Source organism: Rattus norvegicus, chromosome 3 (assembly GCF_021556685.1).
Source record: "Rattus norvegicus strain SHRSP/BbbUtx chromosome 3, alternate assembly SHRSP_T2T, whole genome shotgun sequence".
In the NCBI taxonomy this organism is placed as follows: domain Eukaryota; kingdom Metazoa; phylum Chordata; class Mammalia; order Rodentia; family Muridae; genus Rattus; species Rattus norvegicus.
The window spans coordinates 115,502,322-115,529,197 of NC_141536.1; the positions used below are offsets into that span (position 1 = coordinate 115,502,322).

The 26,876-nt window shown below is 46.0% G+C and overlaps 1 long non-coding RNA gene across 1 annotated transcript in view; it reads right to left on the bottom strand.

Annotated features, from left to right (window-relative positions):
- Nucleotides 1–26,876, bottom strand: part of LOC102550367 (uncharacterized) — an 87,871-nt gene that overhangs the window by 60,700 nt on the left and 295 nt on the right.

Sequence of the window (26,876 nt, forward strand, 5' to 3'; positions counted from 1 at the left end):
CCTAACACTCCTCTCTTCCTGGGACTCTTCTCTTCCACCTCCATCAACTCTTCCCATCAGCCCCCTAAAGGGAAGGAGGGAGATTCCTTCCTTCTCCCATGTCTCCACTTTCCTTTCTCCTCCACCTTGCCCTCCAGTTATAGGTTCTTTGGAAAAGTCACAAAGTTGACAAACTTGTATCAAGACTGAGAGAGAGGGAGGTGGGGGGATAGACTTCCACCACCACAGATTAAAATAGAAGCTAAAACTAGAGCTGATACAGACACTGCACAGATAACAAACAGGATTTCATAGATAAATTTGATAACTTTGAGGAAATGGATTTATTCTACAAGCACCTAAGACGGAATGCTCGTCAGCCCTGAAACTAAAATACGAATGAAAGCTCTACAACTCCCCGAGAAGAAACTTCCGGGCCAGACGGTTTCTCTGGAGAGAATTCCAACAGATGTCTAAAGGTGGTTTATGCGATTCCTCCTCCAAAATAGAGGGGATTCGATACAACTTATTCTATGAAGCTGGAATTGCCTGATATAAAACCAAAAATATCTTGGGCATATACCCAAAAGATGCTCCAACATACAACAAAGACACGTGCTCCACTATGTTCATAGCAGCCTTATTTATAATAGCCAGAAGCTGGAAAGAACCCAGATGCCCTTCAACAGAGGAATGGATACAGAAAATGTGGTACATCTACACAATGGAATACTACTCAGCTATCAAAAACAATGACTTTATGAAATTCATAGGCAAAATATCATCCTGAGTGAGGTAACCCAATCACAGAAAAACACACATGGTATGCACTCATTGATAAGTGGCTATTAGCCAAATGCTTGAATTACCTTAGATGCACAGAACACATGAAACTCAAGAAGGATGACCAAAATGTGAATGCTTCACTCCTTCTTTAAAAGGGGAACAAGAATACCCTTGGCAGGGAATAGGGAGGCAAAGTTTAGAACAGAGGCAGAAGGAACACCCATTCAGAGCCTGCCCCACATGTGGCCCATACCTTTACAGCCACCAAACTAGATAAGATGGATGAAGCAAAGAGGTGCAGGCTGACAGGAGCCGGATGTAGATTTCTCCTGAGAGACACAGCCAGAATACAGCAAATACATAGGCGAATGCCAGCAGCAAACCACTGAACTGAGAATAGGATCCCCGTTGAAGGAATCAGAGAAAGGACTGAAAGAGTTGAAGGGGCTCGAGACCTCATATGAACAACAATACCAACCAACCAGAACTTCCAGGGACTAAGCCACTACCCAAAGACTATACATGGACTGACCCTGGGCTCCAACCTCATAGGTAGCAATGAATAGCCTAGTAAGGGCACCAGTGGAAGGGGAAGTCCTTTGTCCTCCCAAGACTGAACCCCCAGTGAACGGGATTGTTGGGGGGAGGGCGGTAATGGGGAGAGGTTAGGGAGGGGAACACCCATATAGAAGTGGAGGGGGAGGGGTTAGGGGGATGTTGGCCCGGAAACTGGGAAAGGGAATAACAATCAAAATGTAAATAAGAAATACCCAATTTAATAAAGATGGAAAAATATTAATATATAATAAAAAATAAAACCAAAAATAGAACCCTAATCTCTGCAAACTTCATGAGTACAGATGCTAAAAGTCCTTCACAGATTACCAGTAAGCAAATTTTAGAAATCTTTAACAGATTAACTCCATGTGACCAAATAGAATTTATTTTAGGGATGCAAGATTGGCTCAATTGAAAATCAATCAGTATGTAGTCCATGCAAACCATGTGGAAACCCTAAGCCACTTCATGCAAAAGGAGTACAATGAAACAGGGAGGGTTAAATGAGGTGAGGGGTGGGAGGGTCAAGGAGGGCATACAGAGAAAGATACCTAACACTAAAGACCTTCAAAACACTATCTGGAAACCTACTACTGTAGAAGCTTCCCAAAACACACACACACACACACACACACACACACACACACAGAGAGAGAGAGAGAGAGAGAGAGAGAGAGAGAGAGAGAGAGAGAGAGAGAGAGAAACACACACATACCCCGCACCAGTTGTGGAATATTTCTTTTTAAGCTATTGATCAGTGAGGTCCTATAGGCCACCTCAAGAACTACAAGATATGGGTTGTTAAGCTGGTACAACCACTCTGGAAATCAGTAAGGAGGTTCCTCAGAAAATTGGACATGTCACTACCTGAGGACCCAGCTATACCACTCCTGGGGATATACCCAAAAGATACTCCAACATATAACAAGGACACAGTCTCCACTATGTTCATAGCAGCCTTTTTTATAATAGCCAGAAGCTGGAAAGAACCCAGATGTCCCTCAACAGAGGAATGGATACAGAAAATGTGGTACATCTACACAATGGAGTACTACTCAGCTATTAAAAACAATGATGTCATAAAATCCATAGGCAAATCGATGGAACTAGAAAATATCATCCTGAGTGAGGTAGGAAATCACAAAACAACAAGAACAACAAACCACACACACACATGGTGTGCACTCACTGATAAGTAGATATTAGTCCAAAAGCTCGAGTTACCCAAGATACAATCCACAGACTACATGAAGCTCAAGAAGAAGGAAGACCAAAGTGTGGATGCTTCAGTCCTTCTTAGAAGGGGGAACAAAAATATTCACAGAAGGAAATATGGAGACAGAGTTTGGAGCAGAAACTGAAGGAAAGGCCATCCAGACACTGCTCCACCGAGGGATCCAGCCCATATACATACAACCACCAAACCCAGACAATGTTGCTGATGCCAAGAAGTACAAGCTGACAGGAGTTTGATATAGCTGTCTCCTGAGAGGCTCTGCCAGAGCATGACAAATACAGAGGCGAATGCTCACAACCAACCATTGAACTGAGAACAGGGTCCCCATTGGAGGAGTCAGAGAAAGGATTGAAGGAGCTGAAGGGGTTTGCAACCCCATAAGAACAGCAATACCAACCAACCAGAGCTCCCAGAGACCAAACCACCATCCAAAGACTACACATGGACAGACCCATGGCTCCAGCTGCATGTGTAGCAGAGGATGGCCTTGTTGGGCACCAATGGGAAGAGAAGCCTTTGATCCTGCCAAGGCTCAATGCCCCAATGCAGGGAAATGTCAGGGTGGGGAGGAAGGAAGGGATGGTTGGGTAGTTGTGGGAACACCCTCATAGAAGCAGGAGGAGGGGGATTGGGGTAGGGGCTTTATGGATGGGAAACTGGGAAAGGGGATAACATTTGAAATGTAAATAAAAAAATACCCAAGAGGGGGGAAAAGAATTACAAGATATTGTCACTTCTCTTGGTTACCATTCAGAACTTTATGGTAAGACCCTATTGCTGAAAACACCATGTACCTCAGTCACAGGACAAAGAAAACTCAAACTATTACTGACCTGGAAACTTCATCCCAACTGGGTAGACTGCACAGTGCTGGAAGCTTTTATGCATGCTACCCAGAGAGAAAAGTCATCAACAGACTTACTCAGCTGTGAACTCTGTGAGCTACAAGAATGAATAGCCTAGTAAGATATGCCCAAATGATATGGGTATAACCAAAAAGGTTATTATTGGACCCAAACCTACTCCACAAAATGGAACACACACCTAGCATCACTGAGCCACGAGCCTGTGGCTAGACAGATCAATGGACCTAAAGGAAAACCTAGCACTATCATGCAGCTAAATGGTCACAGTAAGAAACGTTCTCCTATGTTCTTGTTATACTTATAGATCAGTGTATCATTCAATGGTTACCAAAGAAGATTATTTTGTTGTAGATGACAATTAATAGAGACCCGTGACTAGTCATCATACAGAGAAAAGGAGACTTCAGAGTGCTCGGTCCTACATCGAACATCTATATCACACCCCTGCCTTCCGAAGCTCAGGAATCATCAGGGAATAGAAGATGGAAATATTGTAAGACCCAGGAATAGTAGATGTCTTCAGCAAAACAGTGTTTGCGAGGCATGACAGGACGGTTTCACACATGAACTCACAGTGACTAGGACTGCCTTCGTAACTCAAGTCAGCCAAAATCCCAACATGTATGGAGGAGGGCCACATAAAGTCCCACTCCTAACTGAAGACACTGGGGAGGAGAACCCATTGTCATCAGAGATATGGCCTGTGAGAGGCTACCTGACTCCAGGAGATAGTCCCACACTCGCACACACGGGCAGCTCTGAATGTACTCAGTGGTATCAAAAAGAGGATGTGTGCACATGGAGTTGTGTGTGTGCACATGGAGTTGTGTGTGTGTGCACATGGAGTTGGGTGTGTGCACATGGAGTCGGATGTGTGCACACAGAGTTGTCGGGAAAAGCAATGGGTGCAAATAGAGAAGGAATTGGAGGAGAGGAAACGGGGGTGGATTTGATGAAAACAAATTATATGTAAGTATAGACATTGAGTGAAATATTTTTTAAAAATTAAAATTTTGACAGGAAAAGAGACAACATTTAACAAAATCTGACACCCATCCTTGCCAAAACTCTCAGGAAACATAGCATTTACCAAAAACTACAACTAATTTCAAATTTGATGAAAGATTGAATGCTTTGCACCCAAGATTGGGAACAAGGCAAGGCGTCTGTTGTCACAGTTGTTAATCAACTTACTACTGGAAGTTCCAATAACACCATAAGGCCACAAATGAGCAAAAGGAGGGAAAAAAGTCTTCATGGAAAGTTTCCACGGTCTCCAGGGAAACTGCTGTGGCATCTAATCCCCACCTCCATTTTTAAAACCAGCATTAATAAACAAATTTAATGAGGTCACAAACACTGAATGTGTTTCTACATTATGTATATATATATTATATTGTTATATATATTGTTATATATGTTGTTATATATATTATATTGTTATATATATTGTTATATATATTGTTATATATATATAAACAAAATCAAAATGCCAGCCGTACTCAGTCTAAAAATGAAATATTTAGTATTAATCTAACATAACACATATAGGATTTTTATACTAAGATCTAAAGAAAGTGCTAATACAATAAAGACTACAGCAAAGACGTCAATCTTCCCTAAATAGAAGTCCATGTTTAACATAATTTCTCTCAAAATCCTAGTAACATGCTTTTATTTATTTTAGTTAGCATATAAAGAAATGGGTCTCATTGTGATAATATATATATGCATGTGTATCTGTATATATGTATACATATGTATGTGTTATCTATATTATACTATTTTTTATGTCTTCCCCCCCCCCAGCTGCCCTCTCCTGTCCTCTTGCAAGGTATTTTTAACTTCATACAAGATTGTTCTAAAATTTACACAAAACCTATTACTATTCTGCTAAGGGAACACAGCAATAAAACAACTCCTCATGTTGTAGCGCTACACCCCCAGATCAAGGCATTGTTCAGCTTTCATCAGAGAGACTTCTCAGAGTAGATAGTAACTAATGAAGAGACCCATGACTGGACAAGGTGCAGAGAGTAGACGACTTTGGAGCATCCCATACTAAATGGGATGTCTTTAGCAAACCCTTCCCTCCAAGGCTCAGGATGCTGTGCAGAAGAGGAGGTAGAAAGATTGCAAGAGCAGAGGTGGTGGGAAACTCCAAGGAAACAGCCTGTTTCAGACTCAACAGAGCCAATGGGCATGTGAACGTTCTGAGACTATGGCAGCATGCACATAACCTGCACAAACTCAAGCCAGAGAAAAATCCAGCACAGAGAAGGGGAAGAGAGCACCAAGTCCCACCCCCAACCAAGAAGCTATTTGCCATCCATAGCCTGCTGTGAGAGAGAAAAATCTGTCTTCTTCAATGGAGTGTTACTGGGTGTGTCAACCACTTTCCAGGGCAGCCCATGCGCAGGGGTAGATGGCCAACACAAAACAGATGCCGTAGTTTTTTGTGTGCCTTTTGTTGTTGTTGCTGCTGTTGCTGCTGCTGCTTTTCCTATGGTTTGGTGGGGTTTGTCTCTGTGTCTCCCCCCTCTTGGGTTTGTTGGTGTTTATTTATTATATTTTTTGATAGGAGAAACATGAAGTTGGGTGTGTTGGGAAGATCTGTGAAGACTTGGGAGAGGAGAAATAACACGATCAAAACACACTGCATGAAGAAATAAAATTGATAATAAATATAGTTAAATTTTAATCGATTTGTTTAAGAAAATGAATTAACATTTATACAGAAAAAAAACTAGAACAAAACTGTAAGTCATGAGACCTACTGTTGAATTGCAGTTAGTCTACAGCAGCAGTGATCAATGGACCAATTGGATGAAGGGAGAACTGAAAACCAGCCCCAGCAAGAGCAGGTACCTGACTTAGATGGAGCATCCAGAGAACATGGATGGAGAAGAGTCACCTTGCAGCAAGTGCTGCTGGAGAACTGGAATGACCAAGGAGAGAGAGGAAGAAAGGAGGGAGGGGAGACAGGAAAGCAGAGGAGGGAGGAGGAAGTCACAGTCTATGACTCGTATCTTATACAGTAATATATGGATAATAAATGTAAATATAGAACATAAGCTGTGGAGCTGGGGGGGGAGCAGACTGAGTTCTGTTCTCTGAATCTACATGGCGGAGGGAGAGAACTGATTCCTGTAAGCTACCTTCTCACCTTCATTAATACTGTAACATGGGTGCTTGTGCATGTGCATACAGAGAGAGCCAGACAGAGCCAGACACACACAGAGAGAGAGAGAGAGAGAGAGAGAGAGAGAGAGAGAGAGAGAGAACGAACATACAGACAGAGCCAGACAGAGCCAGACACACACAGAGAGAGAGAGAGAGAGAGAGAGAGAGAGAGAACGAACATACAGAGAGAGCCAGACAGAGCCAGACAGACACAGAGAGAGAGAGAGAGAGAGAGAGAGAGCACATACAGAGAGAGCCAGACAGACACACACAGAGAGAGAGAGAGAGAGAGAGAGAGAGAGGTGCATACAGAGACAGACAGACAGACCCAGACACACACATACACAGAGACAGACAGACAGTCACAGAGACACACACGGGGAGAGAATAAGTAAATAAATAATAAATGTGAGGAATGCCCACAATATATGGAACATTTAGAAGAATCTGTATAGAAACATCTTCATAACCAAAGGCTTGGGAAAGAGTTCTTAAAATTAGCCCCACCAGCACAATTCATAAAGAAAAACAACAAATCGGAGCTTCTTGCTTTCACATATGAGTCACCTTAGTGAGAGCACAGCGAGGTGGGCCACAGTTCTCTCACTTCTGTGACGAATCAACGTGAAAGTGGTGATGTAATACCACACCACAGCCGTAATCCTGAGTGGAAATCCCTGCATGACAGGACCTATTTAGTATCTGACATGATGACTAGGAGATAGGGATCTCAGAGAACATCTTTAAAATCCTTCCGATCACAGACTTAGAGAACTTTTCAACAAACTTCATCTATGACTAAGGACTCATATCTAAAAATATATACTTTTTTTTTCTTTTTTTTCGGAGCTGGGGACCGAACCCAGGGCCTTGCGCTTGCTAGGCAAGCACTCTACCGCAGAGCTAAATCCCCAACCCCAAAAATATACTTTTAATAACTCTCAAAAGTAAACAATATAATTAGAGAATGGGCAAAGAAATGGCAACGATTCCCTGAAAATGATGAAGCAGATGCCAAACGGTCACATGAAAATGTGTTCCAAATTACAAACCACCAGGGAAATGCAAATTACGAGCATGTGAGCAGTCATTGTTCACCCATAGAAACTACAAAAACAAAAATAGCAACAATACTCAGTGCTGGCGAGGATAGGGAGACAGTTCCAACATGTAGAGGTACTGTCACTCTGCAGAACAGGTCCTCAGGTAGTGCAGTCAACAGAACAACAAAACCCAACCAAGCAAGCAAAAAAAAAAAAGCCCAAAGTTCAGGGACCATTGACGAAGAGGAGGTAGAAAGATGGTGAGAGCCAGTTATCAGGGAGGAGAATGACACACTGTCTTCTAGACACGACAGAACTGCTGTACTCCTGAACTCAGGGGAGCTGTGGCTGCCTGCACAAGATTGAGCCAGTCAACACTCTAGTGGGGGAGGGGAGGGGAAGGAAGGGGAGAGGGGCTCAGGAGCTCCTACCCACAACTGAGGAGCTATGGACAGTTGATGCCTCCTAGGAGAGGAAGAGTTAGTTTTCTTTAGGTTGTGTCCTTGGCAGCTCCTCAATGCTCCAGTGGACGTCCTCATGCCCAGGAGGGTATGAGAAGCACAAACTGGACTTGATGGGTTATAAACATCAAGAGAGAACCTGAAGTTGGTGTGAGTAGGGAGGTGGTGAACCTGAGTGGGAGGAGTTAGGTTGAGAAGGGAGGTGAATATGATCAGAATACATTGTGTGAAATTCTCAAGGAATTAATAGTATATTCAATTAAAAAAAACATCTGGGGGAAGCTAAACATAAGGCAGGTATGGTTCTACACCTATAATCCTTACACATAAGAGTCTAAAGCCAGAGATCACAAATTCAGACAGCTTGGACCACATAGTGAGACCCTGTCTCAGAGAAACAAAGGAAGGAGGGAAGAAGGAAGAAAGAGAAAAGCCGAATGGACTCTTCTTTACCTTACAACCAGTGAACGAAATATTAAATATTTATCTCACAGACACAAGAACATATATCAGTCGTATGCTCTCTCTCTCTCTCTCTCACACACACACACACACAGAGAGAGAGAGAGAGAGAGAGAGAGAGAGAGAGAGAGAGAGAGAGAGAGAGAGAGAGAGGTGCAATTGTTAAAGCCTAAACCATAAAACAACACTGGAGAAATAATTTAAGAAACTGAAACATCATGTCTCCAGAGACATGAAACCAAGGATGTATGTGTATGTGTGTGTCTGTTCATGCATATGACTATGTATGTGCATATGACTCTGTGTGTGTGTGTGTGTGTGTGTGTGTGTGTGTGTGTGTGTGTGTGTGTATATAGACAGTCACAGATAGAGAAATGTTAAGAAACAAGCTCTCATGTGGAGGGAAATCTCAGATTTTCAGGTCACACTAGAAGACTAGAAAGAACTGTTGTTGTTACAGGTGTCCATAATCCCCTCTTTCTTGGGAAAATCACTCTTTTTCTTTTTAATGGCCTTCTCGTGCGTCCCATCTGCCCTCACGGAAGAAAATCTGCTTTACTCAAAATCAGCTGATTTAAATGCAGTCTTACCCCCACCACCACCCAACTCTTCTCAGAAACATCCAGAAAATTGCCGTACACCTAGCACTGAGAGGGCTGGGGTAGCAGGATCATGAGTTCTAGACCAACCTCGGGCACATAATGAGACTTACAACCCCCAAAAGAAGAATCTGGTGACAGAAGGGAAAGAAAAGCAGGGGTGAGGCAGGGGGAAGCAGGGGTGAGGTGGGGGTGAGTAGGGGTGAGCTGGGGATGAGGTAGGGGTTAGGTGGGGGAGGTAAGGGGAGGCAGCGGGAGGTGGGGGCAGGTAGAGGGCAGGGTGAGGTAACATCTGTACTTGACCAAATATCTAGTATCATACCTTACAGTTTAACCCATGAATTATCTATCACAAGAAGTATTGCTCCATGATAAAACACACACCCCCACACACACACAGGCTCACTAAACACAACATATTGGTCAGATCTCAAGGGAATTAATTCTGCTGAGTGAAAAACAGCCAGTCTCTAAAGGTCATACACTACATGATCCCATGTATGTGACATTTGAAAAATAACAAAATTACAGACATGGAAAATATCAGCGGTTGCTAGAGGCGTGGGTGAAGGGGTGAATCCATTAAGAGTGGAGGGTTGTCTGTGGGGATGAACTGTCTTGACTGCAGTGGCAGCTTGGGGACTGTGCTAACATATCATTAGGCCTTACACACAAGATACCCATGCCAGACTCCTTGTTAGGGCTCTATGCTATAATTACGATGAAACAAACCTGGTAAAGTAAGTGGAAGGTAACAACTGCACCATGTCTGAAACTTCATGTGAACCTGGGATTATGTCAGAACAGATGAGGAAGGAGGAGGAGCAGGTACATGAGGAGGAACAGGAGGAGGAGTAGCAGGAGACGTAACAGGAAGAGGAACAGGAGGATTCAGCACAGGGGGAGGAGCAGGAGGAGGAACAGGAGCAGGAGCAGGAAGGAGCAGGACACACAGAAACAGGAGGAGGAGGAGCAGGAGGAGGAACAAGATGGGAAGGAGCAGGGGGAGAAGCAGAAGGAAGAACACAGAAACAGGAGGAGGAGCAGGAGGGGAAGGAGCAGGAGGAAGTAGAGGAGGAAGATTATAGCAAAGAGCCCACATAGAGATTCAGCAAGGAGCACAGGCGCCTGCTGAAATAGTATGCACAATACCATTTTCCTTTGTTAATCATTTATCCCTGTGTGTGCATGCGTGTGTGCATGCATGTGTGCGTGTGTGTGCATGTGCTCATGTTCATGTCACAGCATGCATACAAAGGTCAGAGATGAGGATGCCCTGTGGGAGTCAGTTCTCTCTTTCCACCATGTGAGTCCCAGGGATCAAATTCAGGTCATCTGGCAGAGTTAAGCAGCCAGTGTATTTACCCACTGAGCCAAGCCACTGGCTCCTTTTTCTTTCTTTTTTCAAAGGATGGAAATATATTTTTTCCAAAAAAATAAAATTAGACAAGAACCTGTCTATTAAAAGTTGATGCCAAGGCTGGGAGGTGGTGACAATATGCCTTTAATCCAAGAGGCAGAGACAGGGAGATCTCTGAATTCGAGGCCAGCCTGGTCCACAGAGTGACTTCCAGGACAGCTAGGGCTACACAGATAAGCCCTATCTCAAGAAACCAAAATTAATTAAATAATTAATTAATGCCTAGAGTCAGGTGTGGTAACACACATCTACCATCCCAGCACTTCAGAGGTGGTGGCAAGAAGATTAGGAATTCAGAGGCTAGCCTTGTCTACATAGCAAGTCTGAGGCTAGGTTGGCACCAAGAGGCACTCTATCCCAGAGAAAGAGAGAGAGAGAGAGAGAGAGAGAGAGAGAGAGAGAGAGAGAGAGAGAGAGAAAGAGAGAGACTGACTGACTAGCTGTGTGTGGTGTCACATATCTGAAATCTCAACACATGGGTCCAGCAGAGGCAGGAAGATCCAGGGCATAAGGGCGGCCTGAGCTACACATCAAGACACAGAAGCTACTAGGGAACTGTCTTCTGCAGCTCAGTGGTAGAACATGAGCATGTATGCAACCTTGGGTTCAATCTCTAACAAATGAACTGTTAGAGCAAGCATGAGAGGAGACACAAAGTCAGAGTACCCTCTGCCCACACATCACGCCACGCCTAGTGTGGCCAAGCCCCAGGAGCTCAGGACCCAGGAGGAGGCTGAAGCACTCACAGCATGTGGAAATCTGTTGCTTTGGAACCCAAACTTGTTAGTTTCCATTTCCCCTTCTTCTTAAGACGAGCCAAGTTCATCTCTATCAAAACCAACAGCTGGCAGGGGAAAAACGCTCGTTACAAAGGTCACAGACATCTGCACGGATAGATTCCCTTCATAGGAACGAATTAGATACAGAGATGGACCAACCATCAACAGGTTCCTTATCGAGGACTTAGTCCTTCTGCAGCTGCTATAATAGAAAGCCACATGATTTATAAACAACACATTCTTGACTTGTGGTTTGGGAAACTGGGAAGTCCATCTGGTAAGAGTCTATCAGTGATATAACATGACAGAATGACCAGCAGGTGGCAGGGGCAGAGGAAACCTAACCCTCAATAACCAACCAATACCCATAGGTCTTACTCTGTAGCCCAGGCTAGCCTTGAACCTAGGCCATTGTAACCTAGGCTTGCCTTGAGGAAATTTGAACTCTCCATCTTGCCTCCTCTGTCTTCCAAGTCCTGAATTTATAGATGTGTTCCCCAATATGTGACTCTATCCCACTTCTCTTTTTTAAGATTGATTGATTGATTTTATATATATATATATATATATATATATATATATATATATATATATATATATAATTGTAGCTGTCTTCAGACACACCAGAAGAGGGCATCAGATCCCATTGCAGAGGGTTGTGAGCCACCACATGGTTGCTGGGATTTGAACTCAGGACCTCTGGAAGAACAGCCAGTGCTCTTAACTGCTGAGCCATCTCTCCAACCCCTTCCCCACTTCTTAATACCAATATGATGACAATTATTTTTCCTCGGAGGTTTGGCAGAAACCGTCAGGCGGGAGCTGAGACAATCAGTGATGGTAACTGATGAATCTGTGAGCGACTGTTGAGGCCACGCAGATCCATTTCATCTGACTCTCTGGTTGCCTTTTATACAGTATTCTGGGATAAAAATAAGGACCTTGTAGACATGACCTTAGGGGACCCTGAAGAGTCCTCAACCAATTGCTTTCGACAGGGTTGGTAGACATGACAGGACTGGCTTATGGAAATATTGGTCCACACGCTTGAACTTCACCAATGATTTCCCCAGACCCCTCTCTAGCAGCCTGATGTCCTTGCTCTTTGCTTCTTTCCTTCCCTCCAACCAGGATGCTGGGAGGAAAAGGCTAACTGACTTCCTGGGCCTGGCACCTCCTGTTGGCTCTTCCTCCACAACCATCCTGGGGTAGTAGCCCTGGCTGGTTGGCTCCCTTCCTGCCTGTGGTTGTTCATACTGACTCAGTGCCTGGGCACAGTCTGCAGTCCCGATGGAGCGGGCTTTGCATTAGATCACATTTCCCACTGTCATTAAATATTCCTGGAAAACAGGATGTTCAACAGCGTGAGTACAACCAAGGCCATCTGTGTGCTCGGTGCTCAGCTTTAGGAAGCGAGACCTTGTCATCTGGTCCCTGGAGTGGAGAAAGTGCATCGGCACCTGGCTGGCACCTGGGCTACTCACTGCTTCTCCAGCAAAGATGTTGCTTTGGATGTCCATTGACACAGCTGAACAAGGTAACTAGAAGTCAATTATTCATTGATAAACCCTATAACAGAGTCCTGTCTCACTGCAGCCACCTGACCAAAAGGGGGGAATATAAACTTTCCCACATGAACACATGCAACCCTAAAGAGATAATAGTAAAGGGCCTTTGGTCATAAGTATCTTTAAATACGTATGTCCACCACCACACACACACACACACACACACACACACACACACACACACACACAAGACTTCTCAGATGCATAATTAAAAACGACGTGATATCTAGCACACAGCACTTAGTGCAAACACTCACAACTTGTTAGAGTGCTGAGAATTCCTGAGGATGGAGTGCTTGGCTCAGTGGGACATCATATCACCCTCCTCAAGGCTCAGGGACTAAGTAGGAGAGAAGGCAAAAAGAGCATAAAAACCAAAGGATTGGGAGATGTGGCACAAGAAGACGTCTCCTGGGCATGACATAGTCATTAGAGCCATGAGCTCACTGTAGCCATGTTCTCTACTAGTCCTGACCAAGACTGGTCCTGCCAGCATTTCACATGGACAGGAGAGAGTGACCCATGAGGTCCCACCCCTCCTTACAGGACTACTGGTGGATGGCGGTTGAGGGGTAGGGGTGGGGGTGGGGAGGATGGGAAGTCTTCAGTGGTGTGGCCACCAGTAAGTTGTCTGCAACCCAGTAAACAATCTACCCATATTCAAGCAATTTTAAGTATCTATAATATATAACAATATAATAATAAATTAATCTAATTTAATTAAATTCAGTGGGTCTCACATAGAAACGAGACGTGAAAGTAGGAGGGGGACTTGGACGAAGGGTTCCAGCTAGAGTGGGGGAAGGGTTTTGTGAGGAGAACAAGAGTGAAAGCCGTTAAAATTTATTACACATGTATGTGAAACTGTCAAATATTTTTTTTGAAAAAACCTACTAACGGAGTAAAATAGCTTAGCAAAGGCCGTTGTGTATGCTGTGACATTTAAAACGGTTTCCCCGAGTTGTGTACCTCCTAGGAACGTGGACTGGTAAAGGTGAGAGTCAGCTCTTGGAAAGTAAACAGTAAAATGCCTCTGAGTCCCAGCACTCAGCCAGTCAAGGTCAGACCAGTACTAGCCTTGTTAGTAGAACACATATTCAATCCCAGGAACTTCTTCACTGGGCACTTCTCTAGAAAATCTTCAATAGGTCATTCACTCAGTTTGGCAAGGATTAAATCCAGGACTCAGCCTGCTAAACCCACAGCCTGCTGCTGAGCAACCCTGCTAGCCCCAAGGCCAGTGCTGTTGGCTTCCCACAGCATAATGAAAGATTCCTCACAGGAAAATGCCAGGGCAGCAAGTGTTCCCCACTCCTGTGAGGGCCCCTGAGTCCCCTACCTTCACATGGGTGTTTCCTGGTCATCTATCTTAAGGCCTTCATGCTGAGAGAAAGCCAAGATTCTGTGTGGGCTGCATAATCTTGCCTACAGCTACCACTGAAGCCCCAGCTCAACCACTTCAAACACAGGAGAACCTTTGGAAGATTCTAGACCCCAATGCTTACACTATAACCACCTGAGGTCCCAGTCACTGTCAGTAGATATTGTCCAAGGAAGCTAATGCCACTTGTAACACGGCAGTCACATCGCACCAAAGACATTGGCGACAAGCTCATTAGTGAGTGTTGTTGCTTCTAAGAACACTTGTGATTGTCCAGTATTTCATGCAAGAAAACTTACATTCCCCAGAAAACTAAGAGCTTATGCATGGAAGAAACGTGTTGAAAATATGGACTAAATGACCCAAAGCTTTAGAAGATCAAGCTACTTTAAAAGGCTAAGTAACAGAATTTGGTTGATCATAGGCTACGGCAAAGGCTCCTACCTAGCATCACCCCCCATGCCAAGTGTTCCAGAGGTAAGAGCAAGGTCTTAGGTCCTGCTGGGAAAGCCAAGCCTGACCCACAGGCCACATTAGGGACAAGCAGGAGCAAGCTGTCAGAGGGAAGAGAAGGGATGGGAAGATAAAATAGAAAGGGGCAGAAAGGGTTGTTAGTGGATATGATGTTAGGACAAGCTTCTGATGTCTTACGGCTCTGTAGGGTGACTGTGACTGACAACTGTATATCAGAGTACTAGCAGAGAGGACTTTTAATGTTCCTAACACACAAAAACATGGATAAATGATGGACATGTATGGACATGTATGACATGTGTGGACATGTATGACATGTGTGGACATGGACTTTCTCTGTAACTTCAATTTTTTTTTCAAAACCTATTTTTAATGAGGGTTCTTAAATGCTTTAATGTCCCTTGTAGCTTGCCACCCACCAGAGGTAGTGGGAAAGAAAGGATATGGGAGAACTAGACCTGCTTAGAAAGGTTCTTTGGAACAACTCCCATCTGTGTTGTCTGGAAATTGGCAGTTCAGTTTATAGGTCAGCGGTGGCAGCTCAGTCCACTCGTAAACACTTCATGGATTCACCAGCAGTCCGGTTTGGTAGTCAGGATAGCAAACACGAATCAGCAGAGGTGACACTACCTAGCACAGACAGCCAGACCTCAGCCTCAGCACAAGTCAGCAGGAAGGACCAGGAGGGACACTAGGAGAAGTTCTTGGCTGTGCCTCTCTCAGGGACGTGAAGATCAATGAAGACACGAGACCAACAAGCACTGCAAAGCTAGCTCTGTAAGTAAGCCAAGCTCAGGCTCCATCACTGTCCTTTTAATATGTCCTCCAAACATCACGCGTCCTCTGCGCTTCTTGTCTCAGCACAGGTCTCGCCTCAGCACTGAGTCCGTCTCAGCTGACATCACTCTACCAATCAGCCAGAGTCTTCAGAAGCAGCAGGAAACTGCAGCACGCCACCATAATTTATTTGGTGCACTTCTCTCTATGGCGTTAAAACAAATACATTTCAACTACGCAGTGTAAGGCTGGCCAATGCATGCTTCTCATTAGCAAAGAACCCTTCATCACATGTCTTTTCACGTGCTTGCTTTAGCAGAACATCCTCTCTCCTGTGTCTGCTTCAGCAAAATGTTCCTTCACGAGTCTGCCTTAGCCTTTCACACCTGAGTCCTCCTTAACGAAATATTCCTTCACGTGTTTGCCCAACTGACTTCACAAAGAACACTTAAGTTTCCACTTCTTTTCTCAGAGCTGCCCACAGCACAAATAATGATATGAAGGTTTCTATTACAGTTCAATGCTTAGGCCTTTTGCTGGGGCAGTCTCCAGCTAGCTCACCTAACATAGTGTTCTAGCCTGTGACTCGGCATGTGGCCAGCTCTGTATCTCTCTACTCCACTGTGGTCCATTTCTATTCCCCTCTGTGTCTTCCCTGCCTCTGTTTTCTTCCCCTGCATCACCTTCTCTGTCCATAAGTTCCGTGCTCCTCCTTCCTGCCCAGATCTGGGCCATCATCTCTTCATGACAACCAATCAGTAGTGAGAGTCTCTGATACAGTTCTAGGTCGCCTTTGGGCAGTGGGGAAGAACAAGTATTTACAAAATAGAAAACCTGGAGATGAATTGTAGAAATGGCAACACCAGGATCCTACGTGCATTCAGTTCTCTGCCAAGACAGAACTGTCAATTGCAAACACAGAGACACACCTTCCTTCATACAACTTGGGGGAAGTTACCCCAACAGACATACCAGAGTCCTCCATTGTCACGCATTGTTTACGTGCATTAAAGTGCCACACTGAATGTCACAGTTAGTGTCAGCTGTCAGTTTGGTTTTTTTTTTTTTTAAGTTTTCTAAAATATATACATTTGGGTTTTTTTTTCCATTTTTTCTTTATTAACTTGAGTATTTCTTATTTACATTTCAAATGTTATTCCCTTTCCCGGTTTCCGGGCCAACATCCCCCTAACCCCTCCCCTTCCCCTTCTATATGGGTGTTCCCCTCCCCATCCTCCCCCCATTACCGCCCTCCCCCCACAATCACGTTCACTGGGGGTTCAGTCTTAGAAGGACCCAGGGCTTCCCCTTCCACTGGTGCTCTTACTAGGATATTCATTGCTACCTATGAGGTTGGAGCCCAGTGTCAGTCCATGTATAGTCTTTAGGTAGTGGCTTAGTCCCTGGAAGCTCTGGTTGCTTGGCATTGTTGTTCATATGAGGTCTCGAGCCCCTTCAAGCTTTCAAGCTTTCCAGTTCTTTCTCTGATTCCTCCAACGGGGGTCCTATTCTCAGTTCAGTGGTTTGCTGCTGGCATTCGCTTATGTATTTGCTGTATTCTGGCTGTGTCTCTCAGGAGCGATCTACATCCGGCTCCTGTCGGTCTGCACTTCTTTGCTTCATCCATCTTGTCTAATTGGGTGGCTGTATATGTATGGGCCACATGTGGGGCAGGCTCTGAATGGGTGTTCCTTCTGCCTCTGTTTTAATCTTTGCCTCCCTATTCCCTGCCAAGGGTATTCTTGTTCCCCTTTTAAAGAAGGAGTGAAGCATTCGAATTTTGATCATCCATCTTGAGTTTCATGTGTTCTGTGCATCTAGGGTAATTCAAGTCAGCTGTCACTTTAACAAGCCTACAATCACCTGTGAACAGACTGATTGGAAGAATTTCCCAGTGCACATGTCACTAATGGGACATACTTTATTCTGTGGGCATGCACCCTTGATCCTGAAGACATTTTACAGAGAACCACACAAAAGTGGCTTCCTGTCAGAGGTGATTACATAATGAATTACATAACAGTCACATTCAGCACTCACTGTGGTTCCCCAGATATCTGGTAGTGGCCATCTTAACTAGGTTGTTAAGATGTCCATACTGGTGCCATGTTGTCTAAACCTTTTATCCATTCTTTTAAACACTGTGTCCCATAAACACGCATAATCATTAGGTACCAATCAGAAGCTCCCTTCCTATAGGGGGTGTGTAGTGATAGCTCCCTTTTAAGATATGAATGGTCCTATTCCAGGTATGTCCACACAAGAAAGAAAACTGAGACAAAAGCCCTGGCCCTTCTTCCCAGTGGCAAGATTCCTGTCAGTGTGCACAATGGCCAGAAACAGGGCTATTGAATAGAGCACAGTGTTACCATGTCTATCTCCAGCTTTCCCAAGCAAACAAGACGGTGTTCTACCTGAGGAAGGTCAGTAAACTGACTAAAAGAAATTGTAGTGTCGACCCCAAGGGCAACTGCCTCGGGCATAGACTCCTCCCAACATGGGCTTGAGAACAGAAGGAAAATCCCACATGTGCTCCAATGAGAGAGTGGACACACCTGGTCCACCCTCCTCCTGGTCCACCCTCCTCTCCCTGGGGCATGAGTAAACAGTTTCTCATTTTGTCTTTTCCTGAGAGAATGACCTGACCCACTGAGACAAGTAAAGCTGTTTCCCTCCACAGCACAACTGGAGGACTCACTCTAAGAGGTGTTCTTGGTAGAGTCTAAAGAAGGACAGGCTCTCAGACACTCCAGCATGGTTCTTCTCTTCTTGGCCCCATGGTGCTTTTCACGGAGTAAGAACTCACTGTGGTGAAGAAATGCCCATGAAGGAAGCAAAGAGAAGAGAGAAACAGGACTCATCATTGGACACCAGGAGAGGAGACAGTGGAAAGCCTGACCCAGACAGACCTTGGTTTCCATGGCACCAGCAGCCAGAGGAGGAATAAGTACCAGGATGCCTTGTGAAGTCTTCCCTCTGTCTGTCTCTCGTCTGAACACTAACCGTCATGTTTTGTGTCCAAATTTAAGAGGGCAGGAGATACTGTGCAGGCGACTGGCTGGCAGCACGCTGGGCTGACTATACTCTGCACACAAATGGAGTGCAAACACAAGCTGGCCCTGCCTCCCTCCATTCCCCTAGAACACCGTAGGCCCTATTGGAACACAGTGGCTCCTCTCCCCTGTCATTGGCTCAGATCCCACCTTTTAAGCCCAGCAGATCCCCCTTCCCCTGGATATAGCAGGATATACTAGTATTCAATAAATACTAGTCAAATATTAAGAGGGAAATCTTACAAGTGACTGATATGGTTTTTAAAATCCTTAATGTCTTCTGAGCCTTGGACCCTGGGGTCTCAGGATATCCATAGTTCCTGTCAGTACAACAAAAATGGAACCAATACTGGGCAACTGAGTGAGAAGCTAGGCCACGCTCCACCCATAGGCCTCTGAGGATCAATTACTGTCGACTGTGGGAATACAGAGACTGAAAGAACCTCTCATCAGCCTCAATAGCAGCCTCTTGGCCCAGTAGGGCTTCTTCTTCACAAAGGCCCCCCTCCCCACTGCCTTACATCTCACCCTCTGCCAGCAAAAATGCAGTTCAGTGAACATCACTGATCCACAAGCCACGTGTGGTCACCTGCAATGGCTGGCTTCTCCCACAGAGCTCAGGCCCAGCAGCAGCCCCATTAGAGGAGCAGCCGGATGTACTCATGAAAACAAGTCCCTGTCCACTGTCTGCCTCTGACACCATCCTATGTGATGTGTTTATAAAAGGATAAAGAGAGGGGGATGGGTTCTATGGAGAATGGAGTCAGGTATGGGGAAGGGGATGCCTCCACAGGCCCATGTTGAGGCAGCCCTTCCCCCTGAGCGACCAGCCACATGACAGTATAGTATAGAGTTTATTCAGGGCATGGGGAGAGGATTCAGGAGACAGAGAGAGAGAGAGATGGAGAGGGGGGAGGGGAGAGAGAGAGATGGAGAGAGAGAGATGAGAGGAGAGTAGAGGAGAGGAGAGGAGAGGAGAGGAGAGGAGAGAAGAGAAGAGAAGAGAAGAGAAGAGAAGAGAAGAGAAGAGAAGAGAAGAGAAGAGAAGAGAAGAGAAGAGAAGAGAAGAGAAGAGAAGGAGTAGAGGAGAGGCTGGCCATGAGCATGGAGAGAGAGAGCAGGGAGGGGAATGGGAGGACAGAGCAGGGGCAGGAAGACAAGAGCAGGAGATGGGGAAAAAAGAAGACAGCCCCTCCCTCAGACAGTGGTACACTGATTGCTGTCCCTTCTTGAAGGCCTGGTGAGAAGAGACTCTACACGGTTCCTGATGGGGTCCAATTGCTTGATTGCTTGCCTTGCATGCACGAGCAGTGAGTTTTGATTCCCAGCACTACATAAACCAAAAGCTGTGGTGCATAGTTAAAATTCTGGGCATCGGGGAACGGGGATAAGAGAATCAGAAGTTCAAGGTCACCCTTGGCTACTTGGGGAGTTCAAGGTCAACAATTTTTAATTTGTAAAGTAAGGAGATCCAGGTACAGTGACACACACCTATAATCCCGAGACATAAGAGGCTGACAGGAAGATCAGGAGTTTGAAGCCGGAGCGTCATAGCAACAGGAGACCTAATGAAGCCACAAAGTCATAGTGCCAGCCACTTGGGAAGCTGGGAAGGGGAAGTCAAGGCCAAGGGCTAGTCTGGGCTACAAGTTTCAAACCAGGCTGGGCAGTTTGAGAGTGTCATCTTGAGGGGGAACTGGAAAGAGGGGGAGATGATATTGGGATGTAAAGTGGAATTATTAATTTGTGTGTGTGTGTGTGTGTGTATGTGTGTTTTAAAAGGTTGTGGGGCTGGCAAAAAGGTTCAGCAGATAAAGGTATTTGCCAGCAAGCCTGGCAATCTAAGTTCGATTCTGATTTCCAGATGGTAGGAGAGGACCAGCTCCCTCTGGCCTCCACAGATATGCCACGGCACACTTGAAGGCATGTGTGTGAACGCACGCACACACACACACACACACACAAAGACACATGCAAACGAATAAGCACATAAATAACTTAATAAATGATAAAGTTAAATTGTAAGATTAGGTACAGCTCAGGGATAGACCACTTGCTAGGATTAGCATGTATAAAAGGTCCTGGGCTCAGTCTCTAGCACCAAAGAATAAGTAATGGATGAACTGTGCTCCTTCCGGGTGTTGGAGTGCAGCAGGGCGGGGAAACAAAGCACACCAGTAGCTCTGCCCTTCTCTTGGCTGTGCGACCTGTGCGGGGCCTGCAGCCCCTCTCCCCGGCAGCATGCTCTCCAACATTCCTCTCTAATGATGCCTGCATCAGAGTCTTGCAGCCCCACCTTTCCCTCAGCAGTGCATCTGTGAGACACCAGATATCTGAAATGTCCTGCAGCAGAGAAGGAGTCCGAACACGGTGTGCCAAAGCCCCCCAAGCCTTCGGGGTTGACCCGGTGGCAGGACACAGAGAAGGTTAAGTTGTGACAGTCACTGTTTGTATTAGTTACTTTTTCTTTTAGCTTTTGTGGTTTTTCAAGACAGGATTTCTCTTTATGGCCCTGGCTGCCCTGGAACTCCCTCTGTAGACCAGGCTGGCCTCAAACTCGGGGATCCACCTGCCTCTGCCTTGTGAGTTCTGGGCCACCACTCCCAGCTTTACTTACTTTTCTTACTGCTGTGACCTAATGCTTGACAAGAAGCAACTTGAAAGTGGGAGCGTTTACCTTGGCTTACAGTTTAAGGATCAGCATAGACCATCATGACAAGGAAGGCCTGGCAGTGGGAGAGTAAGGCATCTTGTCACACTGTGCATGAAAGAACCAGACAACAGATCGGAGGTGAGGCCTGGCTATAAAAACTTAAGACCTTTCCTCTAGTGACCCACTTCCTCCAGCAAGGCTCTCTTCCCTAATGGTTTTGTAATCCTTCAAAACAGCTCCACCAGCTGGGCACAAGTGTTCAAACACTCCATCCTTAAACCGTAATACTATTTTGTGATATTCTAACCCATCTATGGTCCAAGCTACAGACTAAAACCCTAGGCCCACAGAGCTCAGCATTTGCACACAGGGAAACTAGGCATGCACAGTGAAAATGGCGGTCAAGGGCCAGCTTTAATTCACGGTTTTGCTTCTGTTCTATTCAAACAGCAACCACACGGAGACCTGCATGCTGGTGTCTCCTTTCCCTTTCCCTCTGTAGAGTGCAGGGAAGCCTTGTCTCTTATTTTAAGGGAAGTCTGAAAGGTCCCTCTTAAGGCCTGAGCACCAAGGGAGGCAGGAGGGAACTGCATCTCAGAAGACAGTGGTTCTAGTCAGCCGGTTAGTGTTAGTGACAAGAATGTCTGTGTCTAGTAATAACAGCTGCCCAGTGTCTGGATGCCTAAGCAGGTGGGAAGAAACCCAACGCAGAGTTTAGACAGGTACTCTATATCTAAAAGCCCACAGAGTTTGAGGTGAGAGATGCTGGCTTGTATAAGGAAGCAAAGCCAAGATCTGAGCATGCACTCACTTCCAAGGCAGGAATTTGCTTCCAGAGAACTGAGAGGGTCCGAGGACTGGTCCAATAAGGTGGGTAACTCAAGCTAATGAATGGATACCTCAGCTCTAAGCTCGCTCGAGCTTCCCAGAAGCCTGTCTTGGTGATCTGTGCCCAGTGATGCCCACTCCTTATCTAAGACTCACATTGGCTTCATAAAAGACTTGCCAGGTCTCCTGTTCTGTGTAACTACTGTCTACCAAACTGGGGCAGCCCCCGGACTACAGGGGGGCAGGCGGTGCTGTTTCAGACACCCAAACATCTGTTGTTCTTGCTAAGTAAAAACAAGTAACTAGTCACAGCAAAACCATGAAAGAAAACCGCAAGTGACCTAAGGATTTCTGACTCACCCTTCAACCTGGGTACTTTGTGACATTCCAACCAGAGCTCTCAGCCACCTGCAGCCCAGCTGAGAACTGCAGTCCCTTTGTCTTCCTGGCTCAGGGTAATTACCCTGCCCCCAGATGGCTTTTGCCTTCAGAACAAAATAAAGAAAAACCACCTTCCCTCCCTAAGCCTAAGTGACTAAGAAAAACTGGCAGGGACCGTCCCTCAGACCATAATTGTGGGAACCTCTTGCAAAACAATTTTTGTTGCCAGATAAACTGTGTCTTTTCCCAGCAGCCAAGTGCCACACCTTAGAGACTTAGGGTGAGAGATTTCCTTTAAGATATCACTGAGCAGATGTGAAAACCCGGGCCTCTTCTGCCCACCAGGGAGCGCTGTGTAGAGATGCAGCCTGAGAGGCTTTGAAGGGCCTGAACACCTAAGTGTTCTAGCCAGTGTGGCGTTCTGATCTCAGGCTTGGAATCAACAGCCTCCTGGTGGGAGAGGGTTCACACTGTGCCGGTCAAGACCCTTTCTCTGCAGGATAGGCAACTGTGACAAGCCCATCTGTCTAAGAGGAGCCAGGAGCCAGGCAAACACCACCTTCACTTTGGAAACAGTGCCAGAGCACAGAGTTGTCATTTTCTGTAACACATAGCTCCAGTCTTTGGGGTCACACCTGACAAAACCAGAGCCAGACCTCAAGTCAGGTGCGGCTTCTATAGCTTGGATTGCATGGTTCGATGAACACAGAAAACGTCCTTTTCCTCAACAGTGCTCAGTATGGGAGGCCTATGAGGAACTAGGAATCCTGTCAGTGTCCTTTACAAAAGGGGGTGGAGCAGCAAACAAGCACGAAAAATCTTTCCCCCATCACCTGAGCTGCTAGGCTCTGGAGTTCAGCTACCTCTAAGTGCCAGGCTGCCAACAGAAGGTCTGTGCTCCCTACACCCCAACCTCTGGGAGCAGCGGTCAAGGCCTCTCTGCCGAAGCAGTGAGGATTAGCCATACAGGAGAAGATGCACAGGCAGGAGTATGAAAGATTGCCTAGGCAGCAGAAGAGAAGGAAGGAGGCGTTCCCAGCTCCGTAGAGAAGGGCAGCCTGCTCCACGATCGGAATTGAGCATCGGGAAACCTTACTGGGCGAGAAAAGAATCTCCATGGAGGTCGCCCACGCAGACTGAAATCCTCCTCAGAGTCTCACTTCTGGCTAATGTTCTCTCAAAACATAATCACACCACCTTAGGTGTGGACGGTTCTCCCAGCTCGTTTTTGAAAAAATGTTTATTTTTACATGTAGGGTAAAACATGTATGTGTATGTAGGGTTTGCCGGTATGCGTATCTGTGTACCACATGCATGTAGTATCTATAGAGGCCACAAGAGGGCGTTAGGAACTCTGAGACGGGAGTTACAGACAGTTGTGAGCTGCCATGTGGGGGTTGGGAACTGAACCCAGGTCCTCTGGAAGAACAGTCAGTGCTCTTAGCCATTGGGTCATCTCTCCAGGCCCTCTTGGCCCATCCTGTAAGTGAGAAAATATATTTAGTAGACCTCATTAAGCTGCAGTTCAACCCCAGGGCATCAGACCCTATAGCCCTTTTCTCTCTCCTGCTACTGGCCCTCAACAGAACAGATTATGTCTCTTTCTTGAAAAGGCTGGTGCTGCTGGGGTCTGGAGAGTGTGGTGTTTTACCCTGTATCTCAGGGTAGTCCTGGGCCTCAAGCGTCTCAGGAGAAAGTCCCTGATAGGGCTATGCTATGCTGGAGACCCAAGAGGTTTCCACTCCCTGGAGAGCGACCTTCCCACAGCCTCCTTGATCAGTTCATTCGGGAATCATGGCCCCTGACCTGGTATATCCTGCCTACAGATATCATGGCTTCAGTTAAAGTATTTTATGTTGGTAACTCTTTTTATGGATTAAAAAGAAAAGTAAACTTTAAATTTGAGAATCACAGCATCCTACAGCACTCTAAATCATGCCCCACAACAGCAAACTCAGCAGTTGGCAGAGGGCGGGGGAGTCTGAACCTGAAGAAAAGAGAAAAATCAGTGCAAGAAGCCAACAGTCCTTGTCCAGACACCGTGAGGACAGCCTTCCTCAGAGTCTGTGTCCTGAGAATTAGGTGCAAAGTGACATTTTGACATTTCTCAGAAGGAGCATCCAGCCTGGGCCTGGGTGTACCCAAGGACCCGCTAGCTGTAGACAGTGTACAGGGAACAGCAGAAGTAACTGTGGTTGGTGTCCTCTGCATATCCCCTGGACCACCATTGACCACACTGAGTGGTCCAGATGACTTTTACATAACGCATTGCATCTTTATAAACTGGATACTCTTATGGCAGAAATAATGAAGACCTGGATCAAAGTGTTAAGAGACCAAGGAGTGTGGAATGTTCTAGAAAGAGCTCCTTTCCAGGTACCATAGTGTTATTTCCACAAGGTAAGCCCTGAACATTCCTTCACTGCCTTCTTCCTTTTCTGGCCTTGCAGAAGAAGTCCAGTCCTGCCCTCTTTCCTCACATCAAGGGATGTGAAGGAGGAGAGAATTCTCCTCACCTCCACAAGCCCTGAGCTGAGGCTGCTTTCTGTCTTTGGACAGCCACAATTTGGCAGTGTGAGTTAGGAGACTGAAAAGAGTTTACGTTCTTCCACCTGGCAATGGCTCTCTCTCTGGAAAACCACTGGAAGGAGTAAGTCAGAAACTTGGACTCCTTTTCCAAAGAGGGCTCAATGAAGCTTTATATACAGCTGTTAAAAGCTGGCAGCAGTGTATCTCTCTCACCGTATGGGAATGGTTAAATAATTACAGGGCGTCCAGAAGATGGGATATGCTTTGCAATCTCAAGATGGCACCTCCAAGGCTATTTAACGATGTGGAAACATGGGCTAGTTTCCATGATGTTAAGTGGGAATCTCTAATACAAAATCAAATGCGCAGAACAATAAAAGTACGCATATGTGAACATATACAGAGAACTGGGCAGGAATGTAAACTGGCAAAGGGAATTGTTCTGGGTGGTAAGATTACAGCTCATTTTTTATGCTGTCCTTTGTTACTCGCTATACGCTGCCTTTATAGTTTTTTAAGTGACTGAAGAGAAAATAAAGCTCCCTAGCTAGTGATGCAGGCTAAGATTAATAGCTTTTCTGTATGGAACATACATTGCAGTGAGCATCCCAAGTCCCCGCCCTAGCCTGACAGCTCTGCCTTGTGGAATCAAACTTGGTGTCAAGTTCCCAGGAGCACAAGGGGGCAGGAAGTGAGAGTGAGCTGGAAAGGTTTGTAGCACCACTGTCAACCTGAGTGATGGCTCAACACACCTGACCTGGACTGCCCAGTGGCTTCTGCCTTTTGTAAAAATGTCGTGGGGGTGGTGGCAGGTTCTGCTACCGCTGTGTTTATAGTGTGAAGTTGCTTTTCATTAAATGCCAAATGTCTGCATATGGTTGAAGGTGCTGAAGATGGGCATCCACCCAGAGTTGTCAGTGACCCAACTCCTGAGACAGCTCTGCCTAGCTAGAGTGCTGAGCAAGTTTCCAAACCCCAGTACCGAGTACGACAGCCCACACTTCCCAGCATGCCCCTGGTGCTCACAGAAAACACATGCAGAAGTGGCTTCCTTGAAACCGAAGACCTGTCTCCCTGCTGCATTTCCCACCTGCTTTCTCCACTCGGCCTTCATGTTTGGATAACACAAGATGCCTCTCCAACACAGCCTAAGAGGCTGGCTTCGACACGTTAGCATCTAGGACACAACGCACTGCTTTTACAAGGGAAGCCAAAGCACAGTAGAGCTGGCCCTGAGGGTGTGGGTGCAGGAAGCTGGCCCTGCCCCTCACCTGAGCAGTGCAGGAGAGCTGGCCCCGCCCCCTTGCTGGCTCCAGCACACACCTCACCTGAGCAGTGCAGGAGAGCTGGTAGAATGACCAACTCAGCCTCCACCTCAGCTCAGATCCAGGGCTTTCAGTTGGCCCACCCCAACATCTACCCCACTGATGAACTGCTGGAAAACATGAAGGGGCCCGTCATGCAGAACCAAAGCTGCAGGGTCTCCAAGACTCAGGAGAACAGCAGGATATGCTAGAGGAGTCCCAGTGAGGATCCAATACTGAAAGTGTAGCAGAAACCAGAGGCCTCAAACCAGACCAATGACATATTGCAGTGAACATTTGGCAAGTAAAACTGGGCAAAGTGATGTAGTGTGGGAGACACCACAGCTTCCGCTGTTTGCTTTTGTTTGTTTTGTTTGCTGGGGGAGGTTGCAAGGGCAGAGGGCAGATGCAGAAGAATGGGGAGATAGATAGGTGGGATTGGAGAGCATGATTCAAAATTCACAAAGAATCAGTAAAAGTTTCTTTAAGGTCACATACCTGTAGTCCTGATGCTCAGGAGGCAGAGAAAGTGGGATGCCAAGTTCAAGGCCAGCC